The following is a 20,182-nucleotide window of genomic DNA, read 5'->3' on the forward strand; positions in this document are numbered from 1 at the left end:
ATCTCATAGACACCTTCTCTTTGTGTAGAGCTGCATTTCTGTTTGCAATGGCTTCAATTCCCACTGTGATGCCATTTCCCTCTCTTAACCTGGAAGGCCCAAAAGAGCAACATGAGAAGCCAAGAATAAAAATTCAAATTAATTAGTTTTAAACGAGTCAAGATAGGTGAGGTGATATCTTTTATTGGACCAAATTCTTTTGGTAAAAGAGAGAAACTTTTGAGTCACATAAAAATAGTTTTCTGGTCTGAACAGCAATATCTATTACTTTTAATGCTGTTTTGGGCAGGGATTGTGTTAGAACAGTACCTTTTTCCGGGAACTGGAGCTCCGAAATCCAGAACAACTATTTTATGACCCTGTTATTGGTTTCCAGAATTATTTGAACTAAAATTGTCACCTTGCTGTGTGCACCAGTAGGTGGCAGGATAGTGCTGCCAGTGCTGCTGCTGTGGCTATGCTTGGTAAGTGTCTATCTTATGCCTTTTTAGGACTGGATTTTAAAGTTCTCACTGGAATTACTGTATTATGTTCAGTGTGCCTGTGATGGATATTCACGAGAAAGAGCCAATAAGTGCTCTCAATTTATTTAAGAAACCATCACTCCTGACTAGAGGTTGACCTGAGCCAAATCCCATAATTGCAAATACCCTTCACCGTTGGGAAAATTTATGTTCAAGTCAGAATTTGCAGCTCAGGCTACATCTCTTCTCCTGGCTGTTCAATTGCTAGCTCCTTCAGAAGCTCGGACATTCTTGTATAGTTCCAATAGATGATGCCAGTCCATCTGCCACTTGACTCTGGTTTTATCAACACTCCTGTGTCAGTGAAGATTGTTAGAATCTCTGTTAAAATTTAGCCCTGAATTTCAGAATGGTAAAAATTCAAGCCATACTGGACACAAAATAATCTCTAGTGAGAAAAACAAATCTCTTGGAGCTCAAAATATTTTGAAGTACAAATGTACTACTTTTGGAATGTACCAGATTGCACAAATATGGGGCATTTAAAGAAATTCCCAGAAGAGGATACTACACAGTCTATACCTCTTGCCCCCTCCTCCCAAATGAGACAAACTGAATATTTTGCAAGGACAGTTTACAGGAAATCCAATGCAGGGAAGCTGGTGGAATTTTCCTGCTGATCCACAGTTTTATCTGGCTGTAAAACAGCTGCTTGGATGACCTCATGTTGCCAGGACAATATCAATGACTATACGACAAAGAAGGATTTATTGTCTAAGGCACTTACTGGTATTGCACTCAGACACTTGCAAGAGTTAGGATAAGAGTCAAGCAGCACATTAATTCCAAAGCACTGCACATGGTTATAGATTTCACTTTCATACTGCCCTGCTGCCAGAGAGTGAGCACACAAAACTGCTACAACCTCAGCTTTAAGGCACGGATGTTCTTTCAACAGAGCGGCAAGCACAACAGTAGAAAAGACATCAGGGCCCTTTGGCAAAGGGAAAGCCTGTAGTAACATTCAAAAGAAATAGAATCACCAGCATGTCTATTTGCTTTAAATAGCCCCATTTACCAAAGAGCCACAGTTTGGCAGTAGCAAAGGTAGCTCCAAGGTGAGGAATACATAGACTCGGACATGAGTAGAAACAATATTTTCTGTTCCTAAATAAAAGAGATCCCTGAAAAGATGCTTGTACAGCTTCCCGTTAACCAGTGTGGTGAACAGAAGTGCTCTTTGGAATTTGTTTGGCGCCATAGGCTATATCCAGACTGCAGGCTTTTTTCCAAAGAAGCTTTTCTGGAAGAGATCTTCCGAAAAATCTTCTTCCAAAAGCACGTCTACACAGCAAAAGTGCATTGAAAAAGCGATTTGCTTTTTGAAAAGATAGCGTCCCTTCAATGTGGATGCTCTCTCGCATTGAAGCTGTGATTGCTATAGATAGAGTGGCCACCAGGGCACCTGTGCTTTTTCCTTTCTCCCCTTCTTTCCAAAGAACTCCCTCTTCCCCATCTACACATGCCTTGTTCCAAAAGAGCTCTTTTGGAAGAAGGCTTCATCCTTGTGGAAAGAGGTTTACCAATGTCAGAAAAACCTCTCTGTTCTTTCGATTTTTTTGAAAAAATGCAATTGCAATATGGATGTAACTGGATATTTTTTTGCAAAAACGGCTGTTTTTCCAAAAAAACCCTCTGCTGTGTAGACATCCCTTTACAGTGCAGGCCCTCCTGTCTTGGGCTGTAAATAGCCCTGTCTTTAAACAATTGGCCTTCAATTAAAACACTCAGAAGTGCCTCCAGAAACTTGTGTTATACCATGACTTTCAAACATTATTCTACAACCTTTTCCCCAAATTATTGTATACCCAGGTACAGTATTAACACTGTCTCACTGTATGGTGCAAACACTTAAAGGCAAGACATTTTCTACTGCTGATGATTAACATGTTATTTTTATAAAGAAATGACTTTCAATACAACACTTACATCTGACCCCAAATATATACTATTTTTCATCAATAATTTCAAAATATAACCACCACAAAAATTCTCTGAGTGAAAAACAAATCTAGACTTGGTTCTTCAGTGTTTTGCACCTTGTGGGGCCACTTGTGTCTATACGGTGTGAGTGCACAGTAAGAGTAAAATTCTACCATTCTGATTTACTAGAGTTTTACCACCTCTGTGCCTAGAGGTAATGGTTACCAAAGGCACAGTACAACAAAGAATTGGTTTCTTTGTGTGTACCTAATAATAATACATTGTCCAGACTCATATGTGAAACCATATACATAAATATGTTTACCACGGAGTTCAACAGAAACAGTACAGAGTATCATTACTTCATCTGTTAGTATGAAATAGTAATTATCTACAAAAATGTACTGTTCACGTATAAATATATGAACTTATAATATTTTTTGTTTAACAGTATCCCTTAGAATATTTAGATACAACACTCCCCCATAATACGAAAATAAAATGCAACAATTTGTGGGTCCAAGTTAAGGAGGCTATGTTTTGATGACATAGGGATGAGAATGTTTTAATTATGATGTGAGCAATGTAAGATTTGTTAACTATTCTTGTCCTTGGCTTCATGGGGTTGGCTTTGTAAAAGGTTTTGCATATGAAAGTCCATGAGTGCTTAGAGCTTTTTGATTTGAGAATGAAAAGATGCAATTCCGTTTTACACCAGTCAAATGGCTGTAGTTGGATTCTTCTCTCTAGAAGACTTTTGTCAGTTTCTGAAACTCTGTCTGTCCCCCAAACTGTAGTGTCTCAATGGCTGCAAACTTGACCTCAGATCCTTTGCTGCCTGCTGTCCTGCCCCTCTGGAAGTTGGAACCTGGATCTGCTCTGGATTTCTCAATGATTGCCATTTGTACCTTTGTCTTATCACATGATAACTACTCATCTCAGTGCCGCAGGACTCCGTTCTCTTAATTTTACATGACAGATCTAGTGTGATACTGAATTAAGCTATTTTCTACCCTTGGTATTCGATTGTCGCTTAACTGTAATCAGTGATGGTCCTGGATGACCAGAAAAAAAGAAAAAGAAAAAAAAGAAAAAGGTAATCAGAATGGAAAGGTTCAGCATTTCCGTGCTAGTTCTGAAGCTTCAATGACATTTTGCACTACGGTATTCCCATCTGTACTTTTAATTCCATCCTGCAGTAGGTTAGCCTGGAGTGAGGCTTATAAGCACGTATCTAATTTTATAGATTTAGAAAGGGATGGCTTGCAGCATGTTTTAAAATGTAATGAGAAAACCACAAATTCCTTCCTGCATTAACAATATGGTCCTGTTTCATTCTTGTTATGATAAAGAGTACCAACTGTTAGTGAAAAGCTGGTTTTGTTTCAAGCTGCTTTCAGTTAACGAGGTGGAACCGTGCAGTGGAGTATTTAAGAGATTCCTGATAAATCTCTTCCATTGTGCCTCTTCCCCATAGAAGCCCGGCAGACATTAATGGGGAGATTTTAGTCATGGCCAGGCTTCATAATGATCTCAGTCCATGCATATAACGTTTCTTATACCGAGTTTTATGCTTGTAAAAAAATGCTAGGCTGTAATATAAGAACATAGCAATTACCAGAATGTATCAGACCCAAAGACTATGCACCCAGTAGCCTGTCTCTGACAGTGGCCAGCACAAGATGTATTAGAGGAAGGTTTTCATAGAATCATAGACTCATAGACTACTAGGAATTCAAGGGACCTCGAGAGGTCATTGAGTCCAATCCCTTGCCCCCACTGCAGGACCCAGTATTGTCTAGATTAGACCATTCCTGATAGACATTTATCTAACCTACTCTTAAATATCTCTACAGATGGAGATTCCACAACCTACATGGGCAATTTATTCCAGTGTTTAACCACCCTGACAGTTAGGAACTTTTTCCTAATGTCCAACCTAAACCTCCCTTGCTGCAGTTTAAGCCCATTGCTTCTTGTTCTATCCTCAGAGGCCAAGATGAACAAGTTTTCTCCCTCCTCCTTATGACACCCTTTTAGATATCTGAAAATGGCTAACATGTCCCCCTCAATCTTCTCTTTTCCAAACTAAACAAACCCAATTCTTTCAGTCTTCCTTCATAAGTCATGTTCTCCAGACCTTTCATCATTCTTGTTGCTCTTCTCTGGACCCTCTCCAATTTCTCCACATCTTTCTTGAAATGCAATGCCCAGAACTGGACACAATACTCCAACTGAGGCCTAACTAGTGCAGACTAGAGCAGAAGAATGACTTCTCGTGTCTTGCTCACAACACATCTGTTAATGCATCCCAGAGTCATGTTTGCTTTTTTTGCAACAGCATCACATTGTTGACTCATATTTAGCTTGTGGTCCACGATAACCCCTAGATCCCTTTCGGCCGCACTCCTTCCTAGACAGTCGCTTCCCATTCTGTATGTGTGAAACTGATTGTTCCTTTCTAAGTGGAGCACTTTGCATTTGTCTTTATTAAACTTCATCCTGTTTACCTCAGACCATTTCTCCAATTTGTCCAGATCATTTTGAATTATGACCCTGTCCTCCAAAGCAGTTGCAATACCTCCAAAGCAGTTGCAACCCCTCCCAGCTTGGTATCATCTGCAAACTTAATAAGTGTACTTTCAATGCCAATATCTAAATTGTTGATGAAGATATTGAACAGAGCCGGTCCCAAAACAGACCCCTGCGGAACCCCACTTGTTATACCTTTCCAGCAGGATTGAGAACCATTAATAACTACTCTGAGTATGGTTATACAGCCAGTTATGCACTCACCATATAGTAGCCCCATCTAAGTTGTATTTGCCTAGTTTATTGATAAGAATATCATGCGAGACCGTATCAAATGCCTTACTAAAGTCTAGGTATACCACATCCACCGCTTCTCCCTTATCCACAAGACTCGTTATCCTATCAAAGAAAACTATCAGATTGGTTTGACATGATTTGTTCATTACAAATCCATGCTGGCTGTTCCCTATCACCTTCCACGTATTTGCAGATGATTTCCTTAATTATTTGCTCCATTATCTTCTGTGTCACAGAAGTTAAACGAACTGGTCTGTAGTTTCCTGGGTTGTTCTTATTTCCCTTTTTATAGATGGGCAATATATTTGCCCTTTAACAGTGTTCTGGAATCTCTCCTGTCTCCCATGATTTTCCAGAGATGATAGTTAGAGGCTCAGATACCTCCTCTGTCAGTTTCTTGAGTACTCTAGGATGCATTTCATCAGGCCCTGGTGACTTGCAGGAATCTAACTTTTCTACGTGATTTTTAACTTGTTCTTTTTTGTTTTATCTTCTAAACTTACTCCCTTCCCGCTAGCATTCACTATGTTAGGCGTTCCTTCAGACTTCTCGGTGAAGACCAAAACAGAGAAGTCATTAAGCATTTCTGTCATTTCCAAGCTTCCTGTTACTGTTTTTCCCTCCTCAGTGACCAGTGGGCCTACCCTGTCCTTGGTCTTCCTCTTGCTTCTAATGTATTTATAAAAAGTTATCTTGTTTCCCTTTACTCCTGTAGCTAGTTTAAGCTCATTTTGTGCCTTTGCCTTTCTAATCTTGCCCCTGCATTCCTGTGTTGTTTGCTTATATTCATCCTTTGTAATTTGTCCTAGTTTCCATTTTTATAGGTCTCCATTTTTATTTTTAGATCATGCAAGATCTTGTGGTTAATCCAAGGCAGTCTTTTGCCATATTTTCTATCTTTCCTACACAGTGGAATAGCTTACTTTTGGGCCCTTAACAATATCCCTTTGAAAAACTGCCAACTCTCCTCAGTTGTTTTTCCCCTCAGTCTTGATTCCCATGGGACCTTACCTATCAGCTCTCTGAGCTTACCAAAATCCGCCTTTCTGAAGTCCATTGTCTCTATTTTGCTGTTCTCCCCTCTACCCTTCCTTAGAATTGTGAACTCTATGATTTCATGGTTACTTTTACCCACGCTGCCTTCCACTTTCAAATTCTCAACCAGTTCCTTCCTATTTGTTAAAATCAAATCTAGAACAGCTTCCCCCCGGTAGCTTTTTCAACCTTCTGAAATAAAAAGTTGTCACCAATGCTGTCCAAGAACTTATAGGATAGTCTGTGCCCTACTGTGTTATTTTCCCAACATATATCTGGATAGTTTCATAGATTCTAAGGCTAGAAAGGACCATTGTAATAATCTAATCTGACTTCCTGCATAACACAGTCCAGAGATGTTCTCCAAAATAATTTCTAGAGCACATATTTTAGAAATACATACAATCTTGTTTGACCAATTGCCTGTGATGGAGAACACATTGTGACCCAGGTAACTTGTTCCCATGGTTAATCACCCTCACCATTCAAAATTGAATCCTTATTTCCACTCTGAATTTGTCTAGTTTCAGCTACCAGCCATTGGCTCTTGTTATACTTTTGTCTGCCAGGTTGAAGACCCCATTATCAAATATTTGTCCTCCAAGTAGGCACTTAAGACAGTACTCAAGCCAATATATTAAGATTTTTCTTGAATTATTGACACCAGAACTGAACACAGGATTCCAGCAGTGGTCGCACCAGTGTTAAACCAAATCATCTCTATAGGCCTATGCAAAATTCCATTTGTTGGAAACAACCCTTTTGTGCAAGATCCCTTTTTCCTCAAAAAAAGAGGTTTGCAGGTTCTTGCACAAAAGGTTTTTTTTCTGACAAATGGTCCTGTCTACCCAGGGCTTTTTGTTGCAAAAACCTCTTCCGCAAAAAGGCTCAGAAAATATGCAAATGAGAGCTCTATTTGCATTTCCTCTTCTGAAAAAAACCCGCAGTGTAGACACAGCCTTAATGTGGATGTGCTACCTCGACTTAGAGCCCCAGGAAGCACAGGGGAGTAATTACTTTGAATTACTCTGGGGAGTAATTGTTTTGAAATAGTGTGGACTTCCAGTGACACTACCACTACTGTTTTGGAATTAGAGTTTTTCCTCGTGGAAAGCAGAAGTTATTATTTCAAAATAACCAGCCCCTCATTTTGAAATAATGGGCTTGGTAGTGTGGATGCTCCACTTGTTTCGAAATAAGGGTGTGTTATTTCAAAATAACTCAATACAGTAGACCAGGGCTTTGAGACCTATCAGTTAGCCAGCTTTTAATCCATTTAATTCTGGCCTAATTATTTTTATACTGGGTTCTTGGTTTTTTTTAATCTTGTTGTATGTCATGTGATACCACGTCAAATACCTTATAGACATCTAAGGGTACATCTACACTGCACACTTATTTCAAAATAAGCTATTCTGGAAGAAATACTCCGAAATGTGCTATTTCGAAATAGCACATCTATAGTACAGGGAAGTTTCAAAATTAGTCCGAGGCAGGCTTCCCTATTGTGGATGTGCTACCTAGATTTAGAGGCCCAGGAGGCACTGGGGAGTAATTACTTTGAATGGCTCTGGGGAGGAGCTATTTCAAAATAGCAGCAGTGGAGCGTCCACACTACAGCTATTCCGAAATAGCTATTTTGAAATAGCCATTATTGCTCGTGGAATTAGGTTTACAGAAGTCCTAATAAGCCGTCTGTTATTTCAAAACAACAAAATTGCTGTGTAGACACTTGCATTGTTATTTTGGAATAAAGGACATTATTTCGAAACAGCACTGCTGTGTAGATGCACCCTAAGTGTATTACATCAACACTCTTACTTTTATCAACCACGTTTGTAATCTCACAAACACAAAACCCACAAAAACCTACATCAAGAAACCCTACAGTATGGGATAAATTATCTTCCTAATGTCCTGGTGCAAGAGTCATAGGGTATGTCTACACTGCCACCCTAGTTCGAACTAGGGTGGCTAATGTAGGCATTCGAAGTTGCAAATGAAGCCTGGGATTTGAATTTCCCAGGCTTCATTTGCATCTTGCCGGGTGCCGCCATTTTTAAATCCCCGCTAGTGCGGACTTCGTGCCCGCGGCTACACGCGGCACGGAATAGGTAGTTTGAATTAGGCTCTCTAATTCGAACTGCCGTTACTCCTCGTGGAACGAGGTGTACCGGTAGTTTGAATTAGAGAGCCTAATTCGAACTACCTACTCTGTGCCGCGTATAGCTGCGGGCACGGAGTCCGCACTAAGGGGGATTTAAAAATGGCGGCGTCCGGCAAGATGGAAATGAAGCCCGGGATATTTAAATTCTAGGTTTCATTTGCAACTTCGAATGCCTACATTAGCCACCCTAGTTCGAACTAGGGTGGCAGTATAGACATACCCATATGTATGCTGGCTCTGGGAGCAGCTTAGGCTTGGGATGCAGGAGAGATCACAGGGTACTGGCATTGATTGGGGCGGGAGGGTGGGAGGGGAGAAGAGTCAGGGCTGAGGCAGGGATGTAGGAAAGGGTGTGTAGTGCAGGTACAATTTTATAAGGCCCTTGATATTTCATCCTTTTAGGGATTTATCAAAAATTTTGGTTTTCCCTGATTAGTCAAGGCTAGAAGGCCCCAAACATGCAAATATTTACATACATTTGTACACTGCTATGCTATCTGACCTGGATCATTGACATCCTAGCTTTTATTTCAGGCCCTTGTCTCAGAGCCTATTTTATTAAAAGAAACTTGGGGCAAAATGCCACAAGTGACAATTCTCAGAGGATGGACAGATTTCTATCACCTTATACCAGAAACCTACCTACCTACCTTCATGTCTCTAGCTTCCATCCCAGACACATTTCTCAATCTATTATATACAGCCAAGACCTAAGATACAACCAGACTTGCTCCAATCCCACAGACAGAAACAAACACCTACAGGCTCTATACAGAACATTCCTAAAACTGAAATACCCACCCAGAGAAGTGAAAAAACAGATCAATGGAGCCAGTAGAGTACCCAGACATGGACTACTTCAAGACAAGACAAGAAGAGAAAACAGAATTCCACTTGTCATCACCTACAGCTCACAACTTTAACTCCTCCAACACATTATCAACAATCCACACCCTATCCTGGAAAATGACCCCTCCCTCTCATCAGCAGGGCTCGACAAATAATACAATCTACTCGCCCGTGGCTCATCAGCATTGGGGGAAAGGCCAATCTTTGCCTACAGTCAACCCCTTAACCTCGAACAAATTATTTCCAGTAACCATGCAGCACACCTCCATCATAATCATCCAGGAACCCACCCCTGTAATCAGTCCCAGTGCCAACTCTGTCTACACATCTATACAAGCGATTTCATCATTGGACCCAACCACATCAGCCACTACATTGGGGCTCATTTAACTGCACATCCACTAATGTGATCTATGCCATCAAATGCCAGCAATGCTCCTCTGTCATGTATATTGGCCAAACTGGACAGGGTCTCAATGGGAAAGAGAATTAATGGACTCAAATCAGATATCCAAAAAGGCAACATGTAAAAATCTGTTGGAGAACACTTTAATCTGCCTGGGCACTCATTAATGGATCTCAAAATCACGGTGTAAAGTCACTGAAATAAAGTCTATTCTGAAATGCCCCTTACTCCTTGTGGAATGAGGTTTACATGGGATAGGATACTCCGGTATCCTGAAATAACATTGCAGTGTGAATATACCCTAAGTAGTTTAGGAACATGTATCGTTGTGCTCCTAAATCACTTATGTGCTTTTGAAAAATCACACACTTGGTAAAAAATTAAGCATATGCTGAAATCCCTTTGAAGTCAGTAAGAATTAAGTGCTTTCCTGAATTAGGGCTGCACTATTTTGATTAATATCTCTATTATGTGTCTATTACAGAGTTGTCAAGATCGGTTTGACTTTTCATTACACAGTGTTTGAATTACTTTGCTATTCTACAATAGAACTGTTCATGTATTTTATAATTTGCATTTTGAAACTGTACCTACCTTTTCTGGGAGAATATTCAGATCAGTTAACTGACGGTGACTGAGAAAATTGGGATAAACACTCAAACCCATTGTTGGCAAGATAATTTCTCCAAATGCCTGGGGCTTGGGGCAGAGCGTATTAAATGTGTAACGAAAAGCAAAACAAAGGAATGTGGAACATTGAACTAAACAGCACATGTTTTATGTCCTGGAAGGCAATCCTGATCCCTAACTGATGCCTAGGGCTCTCTCCGCACTTGAAGTTACACATTTAATTTTGTGGTTCTAAACCGTGATAACCCATTTGTCTGAAAGTTGGCAGCATCAGCAGCTTGTTCTGGCCCATTTAGTTCTAGTGAGACTGAAAGGGATGGGTGCGTGACTAATACAGAATGTTCTGGCCAGTCTCTTTACCAGTACTGTCATAAAGCTGGAAAACTCACTCTTCACAGCTGTGGGAGCTGGATCTGCTTGCTGCTCATTGTTTTTTGTGTTGATTTTAAGAAGGTAACCTAGCCTAGAGCACATCTTTTGTATACAAAGAACAGTCTGGTTTATATACCAGGGCTCCCAACATACTTTTCTTGGGGATTAACAGCAGGGGTTGGAAAGACAGTTTGTCACCTTGAGCAGTTATTTATTAAATGAGAACCCAAAGACATAGTTGCAAAAATATGAATCTTATAAATGGGGCTAGGAGGGAAACAGTTTTCCCATCCTGCAGAAATATAGGGTGTCACATTACTGAATTGGAGGGAAGCAGCCAGATCGCTGCTGCACCCCTAGGTGGGGGTGCTGGCCCCAGAAATTGGTATGAAAGGGAGCCATGTGGGGTATTGAATGGGAGCTTATTGTTTGTTAATCTTATGTACGCTACTTATGTGAGTATATAATGTCTGTGTGTGTAGGTAGGAATCTGTAATCTGTGTGGAAGCTGAATATTTCTCTGAATGTGGTTAAGCATGGCTATGGACAGGCTGAGTAGCAAAGCCCTGTGGAACAATGGCTCTCAATAGGCTATGGACACACCCAAAGAATGGGATTTGTCACCTGAGGGCAGCCAGCAGGGAACATAGAGATTGGCCTCTGACCAGGTCACTTGCTGCATACAAGAAGAGGCCAGGAAGGGGATAAAAGAGGCCATGTGGTCGATGCCATTTTGTTCTCAGCTCAGCACTTCATCCCAGAGGCAGCATTGCAGGGATCGAAGAGCCCGGAAGACCTGTGAACCCATCCTGATCGTAGGATGTGCAATAAGAACTTTTAAACCAGCAGCTGCAACATCTCTGCTAGAGCCTGCATCGAGGACTGGGAGATTCGGTGCATGTAACGTACTGTACTTTAATAACCTTACTCTCAGGCTTTTCTTTCTTGTAATAATAAACCTTTAGATATAGATTCTAAAGGATTGGCCCAGCGTGATTTGTGGGTAAGGTCCAGAGGGTAAATTGACCAGGGATCTGTGGCTGGTTTCTTGGAACCGGACAGAACTTGTTCGAGGTAGGTGGGATTGGGTGCTAGGACCCCCCACCTGTGTATGAGGCCCGGGGCCATCTGGGGCACGGATATTGCTGGGGTGTCGGAGGGGTTTTGCTCGTGAGGCTTCAGGCAAGCAGCTGAAGCGCTCTGTGAGACTGGTTTGTGGCCTATTTGGAGAGGTCACCAGTCAGGGGGGGCTGTAAGGAGCCCCGGATTTGAGCAATTCGCCCTGAGCGGACGCCCTCAGCTGTGCCCAGACACGGCCTGGTCCGTCACATAGGGCTATGTCTACACTGGCAGCTTCTTGCACAAGAACTCTTTTGCAGATGAGTTCTTGTGCAAAAACTCTTTCACAAGAGAGCGTCTACACTGCCATGTGCTTTTGCGCAAGAGCATCCATGGCAGTGTAGACACTCTCTTGCGCAAGAAAGCTCCGATGGCCATTTTAACCATAGGGGCTTCTTGCGCAAGAAATTCATGTTGTCTGTCTACACTGGCCTCTTCTGGAAGAGCTCTTGCGCAAGAGGGCTTATTCCTCATGGGGAGAGGAATAACTCTTCTGGAAGAAGCCCTGTTTTACAATGCTATACTGTAAATTTACTTCTGGAAGAAAGCTCATGCAGTGTAGACAGGTGGCAAGCTTTTGCAGAAGAATGGCTGTTCTTCCTCAATAAGCTGCCAGTGTAGATGTAGCCCTGGGTTTTTAAAAATTGTTTCACATCTGGATAAAACCAAGACCTTTTGCAGTTTCACAAAATCCCAAAGAGGGGGCCTGCCCTCTAAGTAGAACATCTCAGTGGTTAAGGAGTGTGGGAAATTAGACTCTTCTTCGAGTGGTTGCTCATGTCCATTCGAATTAGGTGTGCACACCGCGTGCACCGCGTTTTCCGGAGCGTTTTCTCTAGCAGTACCCGTAGCGCCAGCAGGGAGCCCCCTGGAGTGGTGCCGCCATGGCGGGGCATAAGAACCTCTGCTGGCACTTCCCCACCTCAGTTCCTTCTTACTGCCCGTGACGGTCGTTGGAGCGTGTCTCTCTGTTAGCTCAGTTAATGGTTCCCATTTCTCTTAGCATTGTAGATAGTTCTAAATAGTTCAATTAGTTAGATAGTTAGTGTCTCTTTGTTTTTCTCTCCCCCTTCGGGGGTGAGGAATGCCAGGGCCACAAGGCTTTAAGGCGTGCGCTGTCTGTGCAAAGTTTATGCCCAAAAGAGACCCTCACGACAGTTGTCTGAAGTGTCTGGGTGAGGGCCACCTTACAGATACCTGTAAAATCTGCAAGTCATTTAAGCCGCACACTAAGAGGGAGAGAGACTCTTGTCTAAAACTTCTCATGGAGGCGCCTTTACAGCCGGCACCGGCTGGACACTCTGCGGTGCGCAGTGCACCAGTGTCCACGCGCAATGCCCCATCTCGAGACCAAGCCTCGGTGTCAAGGGCTCGGCACCGGTCTCATTCCCCAGCACCGAAGAGGTCAAGAACATCCCGTGGTAGGTCTCCGAGCCGGAAGTCCAAGTCGGGCCTACACTGTAGTTCCGAGTCTCTGGTGCACACGTCCTCATCTACCGTGGTGTGGTGTAAGTGAGCGGGATGTTCATCCACTCCAGGGCAACTACCCTCGCACCGGCCCTCCACGCTGGACACTTTTGAGGCGGCGCATGATCTTATTAGCCTCACTACCTCCCCTCCGTTGTCAGTTGAGCAGTGGGCCCGTCCTCTGCAAGGGGTTGTCAACGCTGCCCGAGAGGGGACAACCCCCATGGGGTTGGGCAAGGCCCCTCTCAGCAGCCTAAGCACCAGGAAGCACTGGGGAGTAATTACTACGAATGACTCTACAGAGCAGTTATTTCAAAATAGAGACAGCCGAGTGTCCACATGAACCCTATTTTGAAATAGCAATTTCAAACTAGGCATTATTCCTTATAAATCCAGGGGTTATTATTTTGAAATAACAAGCTCATTATTTTGAAATAATTTTGAAGTGACGGGCTTGCTGTGTTTATACTCACCTTGTTATTTCAAAATAATTTTGTAGTGTAGACATGCCCTTAGCGTCCTTGTTGCTTGCAGCATAGGTGGGAGCAGAAGACAGCCCCAGCATGGGGTATCGTTTATCTCTTCAGCCCCATGTGCTTAGAAATTCCAGGTGTGTGTGGACTATGGGGCTGCTTATTTAAATCTGTACTTCTGCTTTTCTCAGGGAATATCACTGATTCAGCAATAGTTATTTGGAAATAGTGGTAGTGTTTCTTCAGTGCTGCTATTTCCAAATAACTACTACCCAAAGTAATTTGAACTAAATACTCCCCAGTGCTTCCCTAGGGCTCTAAGTCGAGGTAACATGTCCACATTAACGGAGCCTACCTCAAACTAATTTTGAGGCTTCCCCGTAGTGGGGACATACTCTTTTGATTTTGTAAAAAAAAGGGAGTTACTCACCCTGTGCAGTAACGACTGTTCTTTGAGGTGTGTGTCCCCGTGGGTACTCCACATAAGGTGACTACAAAACAATACTCACTATAGCTGGTGGAGCTCGGAGTCAGTGCTTAATAGTGGAAGATAGCACTGCTGTAGCCACTATTGTGTCTGCCACCAACTGAGGCATGATGGCATAATACCTAGAGAAAATGTGGTCAGATGACCAGGTGGCTGTCCAGTAAATGTCTTTGAGGGGCACACTACTTTGAGGGCCACGGATGTTGCTGAAGCACATGTGGAGTGTGCTCTCAGTCTATGTCTACAGTGTGATGGACCGGGCCAGGTCTGGGCACAGCTGAAGGTGTCCGCTCAGGGCGAATTGCTCAAATTTGGGGCTCCTTATAGGCCCCAGACTGGAGACCTTCCCAAATAGGCCACAAACCAGTCCCACAGAGTGCTTCAGTTGCCTGCCTGAAGCCTCACGAGCCAAACCCCTCCGACACCCCAGCAATATCCATGCTCCAGATGGCCCCGGGCCTCATACACAGTTGAGGGGGTCTTGGAACCCAATCTCACCTACCCCAAACAAGTTCTGTCCAGTTCCAAGAAACCAGCCACATATCCCAGGCCAATTTACTCTCTGGATCTTACCCACAAACCACGCTGAGCCAATCCTTTAGAATCTACAATCTATATGTTTATTGCTACAAGAAAGAAAAGCATGAGAGTAAGGTTGTTAAAGTATCAAACGTTACATGCATCTAATATCCCAGTTCTCGATGCAGGCTCTAGCAGAGATGTTATAGCTGCTGGCTTAAAAGTCCTTGTTGCACATCCTATGCCAGGATGGGTCCACAGTTCTTCCCGGCTTGTGATTCCCTGCGAGGCCGCATCTGGGAACAGAAGCAGATCTGAAGACCAACATGGAGTCAGCCACATGGCCTATTTAACCCTCCTTCCAGGTTTCTTCCAAGCTGTCTAGACTAGTCACATGGCCAGTGGCCAGGTGTGTCTTTGGCCTCCTGAGATCCATTGTTCCCTGGAGACTTGCTCATTAGCATGTCAATAGACAAACATTCCTGGCCCATTACTCAACCACATATAGAGAAATATTCAGTACTCATACAAAGTACATGCTTATAACTTCATCCACAGACATTATATAATTACATGAGTAGCATATAGAGAATCAGAAGACAGTAAGCTTCTATTTCACCCCTCACATGACTCCCTTTGTTCCACTTTTGGGGCCAACACCCACCCCCCATGGGTGTAGCAGTGACCTGGCTGCTTCCCTAAAATTCAGCAACGTGACATACAGTGCTGGTTTTTTTTCAGTAGAAGATATGCAAATCACATGCTCATTTGCATATCTTCTGCCTTTCCTTTTTGTGGAAGAGGTTTTTGCGATAAAAAGCCCCATGTAGATGGGGCCATTTGTCAGAAAAAAAACCTTTTTTGCAAGATCCTGTAAACCTCATTTTTTGAGGAAGAAGGCAGGTCCTCCACCTTACTCTGGAGTTCTTTAGGGACCCCTGCGGCATGCAGCCATGATGCTCTCCTCGTGACTATGGCTGTGGCAGTTGCCCTTGCTGCCTTGTCGGCAACGTCAATTGCCGAGAGCAATGCGGTGCGGGCAATGGCATGGCATTCATGGATGACTGCCCTGAGGATGGTTTTTTTGGAATCTGGCAGGTGTTCCATAAGCTCAGCTAATTTGGAGTAGTTGTCAAAATCATGATTGGCTAGAAGGACATAGTTGTTTACTATTCTCAGCTGTAAGGTGGAGGAGGAGTATGCCTTCTTGCCAAATTGGTCTAGCTTTTTGTGTTCTTTGTCTCTGCTGTTTGATTTAAGGTGAGGGACTTTTGACCATTGGTTTCCTGCATCTACCACAGCGAGTTTGGCCAGGTGTGGGAGAAAAGGAAGTCCAATTCTTTAGGGGGAACAAAATACTTCTTGTCCACCTTCTTGCGGATTGGTTGATGCAGGCATCTGCCAGATATTATCAGACACCTCCATAATAGCCTCATCTATGGGCAATGCAATCCTGGAATGGTCATCAGGGTGTGAGATGGTGAAACTGATGGAAGCCAGCGGACTCATGTCTGGGCAGTCCCCAGTAGTCCCAGGGTGCCCAGTGCGGCGGGTAGTATGGAGCTGGGTCATGCCAAATTGGATGCCACTGAAGGTGATAGAGGCATACCCTGTAGCGATGGTATTGTTGGGATGTGGTGGGAGATGAATGCTGTGAAGAGAACATGCTCTTCTGTTCATATGCAGTCACCTTGGGGTGCCCTTGTAAGCACGGAGATCTGCTACAGTGTGGAGATGGGTATGATGGATAAGGCCCTGGAGACTGTTCCCTTGATGGGATTGTGCTTTGGAGGCTCTGCCTCCTGATTTACTGAAGGTTCGTGCACAGGCTGTAAAGCCTTCTCAAGGAGAGTCATACAGAGCCTCAGCTCCCGATCCTTTCTCACCCTAGCAGTTAAACTTTGGCAGTGCTTGCACTGTTGTGGTGTATGTGCCTCCCCCAGACATTGTATGCAGAAGCTGTGGCCATCAGAGGCCAGCATAGAATCATTACAGCTGTGGCACTTTTTAAAGCCCTGCGAGCCTGGCAAACTGGGAGCCATTGGTGTCTGAGGCTGAGAGTGGGGGGGAGGAGGGATGTTCCTGGCAAGTTTGTATAGCAAAAGCTTGTTGTTTTCTGTCTTCTTAAGTTTCCTTTTTTTTAAGGTAATGAAGAGTAATGAAGAGTATGGCTGGCTGGGGGAGAGTGGAGCCACTGCCACTGAAGTGGCCAGCGCTGAGGGAACAGCTCATCTTCAATGTCCTCCCACATTTGCTCCATTTGGTGCTCAAATCCACTTGGAGACTTAATCAAATATCTATATGCATTGCAATACCTTGGATCTGCTCCTCTACTAACTCAGGCAGGTGATCCTGCACACAAAGCTTGTTTTACCTATCTGCTCTAGGAGGGTGTGTTCCAGGGAGTACACATCCACTTGTCCGCACAGCCTGTGCCATAGCTTAGATCGGGCCTTGGTAAAATATGGCCACGGACCAGATACGGCCCACTACGCCACCAGACCTGGCCCACGGACGCTGCAGGAAGCCCCAGGCAGGCTCCTTGCTTACCTCACCCCACTCACACGCCACTCAGAAATGCAAATGTGGGGAGGTTTCACTTTAAAAACAGACCGGAGGGAAGAGGAGGAAGCTTTAGTGACTGCACCCACCTCCAGCACAAGCCAAATGGCTGGCTCTGCCCAAAAACTGATCAACAGGAACTGTGTTTCAATAACATACAGCCGCAAAGCAGAAGGGGTTCTTAATAATTCATGGAGCACATGACTTCAGTCTGTGTGGGAGGCAGGGAAGCTGATTCAGGAACAGGCTGCTGGCTGGTAAGTCCCCTGGCCAGAAGCTGCTTCTGGCACCCCAGCCCCACCCTTCCCCAACCCTCTGCCCCCCACTCCTGCTTCCCTTACTCCACATATCAAAATCCTCTGCCCCATTCCTGCACCCCTCTCAGACCCGAGACCCCAATCCCCCACCCTAGATCACAGTCCCCTGCAACTCTAGCTCACAACCCAAACCCCTGAACAACCTCCTGTACCCCCATTCCCTGCCCAATGTCACAGTCCAACCCTTTGCACCCTAGCCCACTGCCCCAGGTCACAATTGCTTCCTTCACCCAAATTCCCTCCCTTACCTCAGGCTCCCTTCTGCACCTAACCTACATCTGAGTTCCTGCACCTCCTCCATAGCTACCATGGCCCTCGATCACTTTCAAAATCTTTAGAGTGGACCCCAATCAAAAAGTATTGCCACCCAGGGCTAATAAAATGACCATTGCTATCCCTGTGCAGGACACAGCTTCCAGCCTCAATTCTTGTCAAGGTATACAATACTACAAAAGTTGCAACCAGGTGGGCTCCTTTTTACAAACTCCTTTCCAAACTCCCAATCAAACTCCCCTGTTTAGCACTCTGTTTGCTACGGTCTGTGCCGCTGGCACAAAACACAGCAACTTAAAGGCACATTTCGCAGCGAAGCCCAATGACTGATAAGTGCTTTGCCACAATATCAATACAACATGGCTCACAACAATCTACAAACTTTCACACAGGATACAAACAAATATTTCCAGGCAGTGTTCCCTGTAAATTATAACAAAACAAATGTTCACAGGTGATTAACAAGCCCCACAAAGTCCCATGGGGAGTGGCCGGGAAGGAGCCGCGGCGGAAAAAGAAGGGGCTGCATTGGCCGTGAATCGAACACGGGCCTCCCGCGTGGCGGGCGAGAATTCTACCACTGAACCACCAATGCCTTGCTGGGAGGAACCGGCCTTCGAGCGGAGCCTGTGCTCTCGGCCGTGCGGCCACCTGCCAGGGCCCGAGGCGGCGGCGGCCTGCCAGCCAAAGGGGGCCTCTCCGGCAGGCCCCTCAGTGGCCGTGTCGGGCCCTGGGTTTCTGTAGTGTAGTGGTTATCACGTTCGCTTCACACGCGAAAGGTCCCTGGTTCGAAACCAGGCAGAAACAGGCCTCCTTTTGCCGTGGGGCCTGGAAAAACGCAGGCTTGCACAAGTGGGCAGCTGCTCGCCGCCTGGGCGTGCGCTCGTGCCCTCTCGCTCGCTGCTCTGGGCCTACGGCAGCCTTTTGTCCGCCGTTCTCTTCGGTGCTGCTGGGAGAAAGAAGCCCGGGCGGGCAGCACCCTCGGTCCTGGCGCCGGCCCCCCCCCCCGCGCCTCACCTGGAGGCGTGGGCCAGTGGCGCAACGGATAACGCGCCTGACTACGGATCAGGAGATTGCAGGTTCGACTCCTGCCTGGCTTGTGGTGACGGCACCTTCCGGGATGCGGGTGCTTTTTTTTTTTCTTTCCCTTTCCCTTTCCCTTTCCTCCCCTTCTTTGTTCTCCTTCCCCCGGCGGCCAGGAAAAGCGCGTGCCCCACGGGGCCAAGAGGAACACTGGCCGCGGCTTTCAGCGCCGCTCCATTGCCGTGACCGGGCCTCCTCGCCCGCCAAACTTTTCGCCCGCCTGACCCCGATGTGATTTGAACACATAGCCTTCTGATCTGGAGTCAGACGCGCTGCCGTTGCGCCACGAGGCCAGCCGGCAGGCCCTGCAGCTCTTGGTGCTGCGAGGGCGGGCAGCGGGGCCGGGAAGGAGCCGCGGCGGAAAAAGAAGGGGCTGCATTGGCCGTGAATCGAACACGGGCCTCCCGCGTGGCGGGCGAGAATTCTACCACTGAACCACCAATGCCTTGCTGGGAGGAACCGGCCTTCGAGCGGAGCCTGTGCTCTCGGCCGTGCGGCCACCTGCCAGGGCCCGAGGCGGCGGCGGCCTGCCAGCCAAAGGGGGCCTCTCCGGCAGGCCCCTCAGTGGCCGTGTCGGGCCCTGGGTTTCTGTAGTGTAGTGGTTATCACGTTCGCTTCACACGCGAAAGGTCCCTGGTTCGAAACCAGGCAGAAACAGGCCTCCTTTTGCCGTGGGGCCTGGAAAAACGCAGGCTTGCACAAGTGGGCAGCTGCTCGCCGCCTGGGCGTGCGCTCGTGCCCTCTCGCTCGCTGCTCTGGGCCTACGGCAGCCTTTTGTCCGCCGTTCTCTTCGGTGCTGCTGGGAGAAAGAAGCCCGGGCGGGCAGCACCCTCGGTCCTGGCGCCGGCCCCCCCCCCCCCGCGCCTCACCTGGAGGCGTGGGCCAGTGGCGCAACGGATAACGCGCCTGACTACGGATCAGGAGATTGCAGGTTCGACTCCTGCCTGGCTTGTGGTGACGGCACCTTCCGGGATGCGGGTGCTTTTTTTTTTTCTTTCCCTTTCCCTTTCCCTTTCCTCCCCTTCTTTGTTCTCCTTCCCCCGGCGGCCAGGAAAAGCGCGTGCCCCACGGGGCCAAGAGGAACACTGGCCGCGGCTTTCAGCGCCGCTCCATTGCCGTGACCGGGCCTCCTCGCCCGCCAAACTTT

At 45.8% G+C, this 20,182-nt stretch overlaps 3 non-coding genes across 3 annotated transcripts; all 3 read right to left on the reverse strand.

Annotated features, from left to right (window-relative positions):
- Positions 1-18,476: 18,476 nt before the first annotated feature.
- TRNAG-GCC (transfer RNA glycine (anticodon GCC)) lies at positions 18,477-18,547 on the reverse strand. The gene has a single exon. It is a non-coding gene; the product is annotated as a tRNA-Gly (tRNA).
- Positions 18,548-19,256: 709 nt separating this feature from the next.
- Positions 19,257-19,328, reverse strand: TRNAW-CCA (transfer RNA tryptophan (anticodon CCA)). Its single transcript has one exon. It is a non-coding gene; the product is annotated as a tRNA-Trp (tRNA).
- An 81-nt stretch (positions 19,329-19,409) lies between these two features.
- TRNAG-GCC (transfer RNA glycine (anticodon GCC)) lies at positions 19,410-19,480 on the reverse strand. Its single transcript has one exon. It is a non-coding gene; the product is annotated as a tRNA-Gly (tRNA).
- Positions 19,481-20,182: the final 702 nt, after the last annotated feature.

This window comes from Pelodiscus sinensis, chromosome 3 (assembly GCF_049634645.1).
Source record: "Pelodiscus sinensis isolate JC-2024 chromosome 3, ASM4963464v1, whole genome shotgun sequence".
In the NCBI taxonomy this organism is placed as follows: domain Eukaryota; kingdom Metazoa; phylum Chordata; order Testudines; family Trionychidae; genus Pelodiscus; species Pelodiscus sinensis.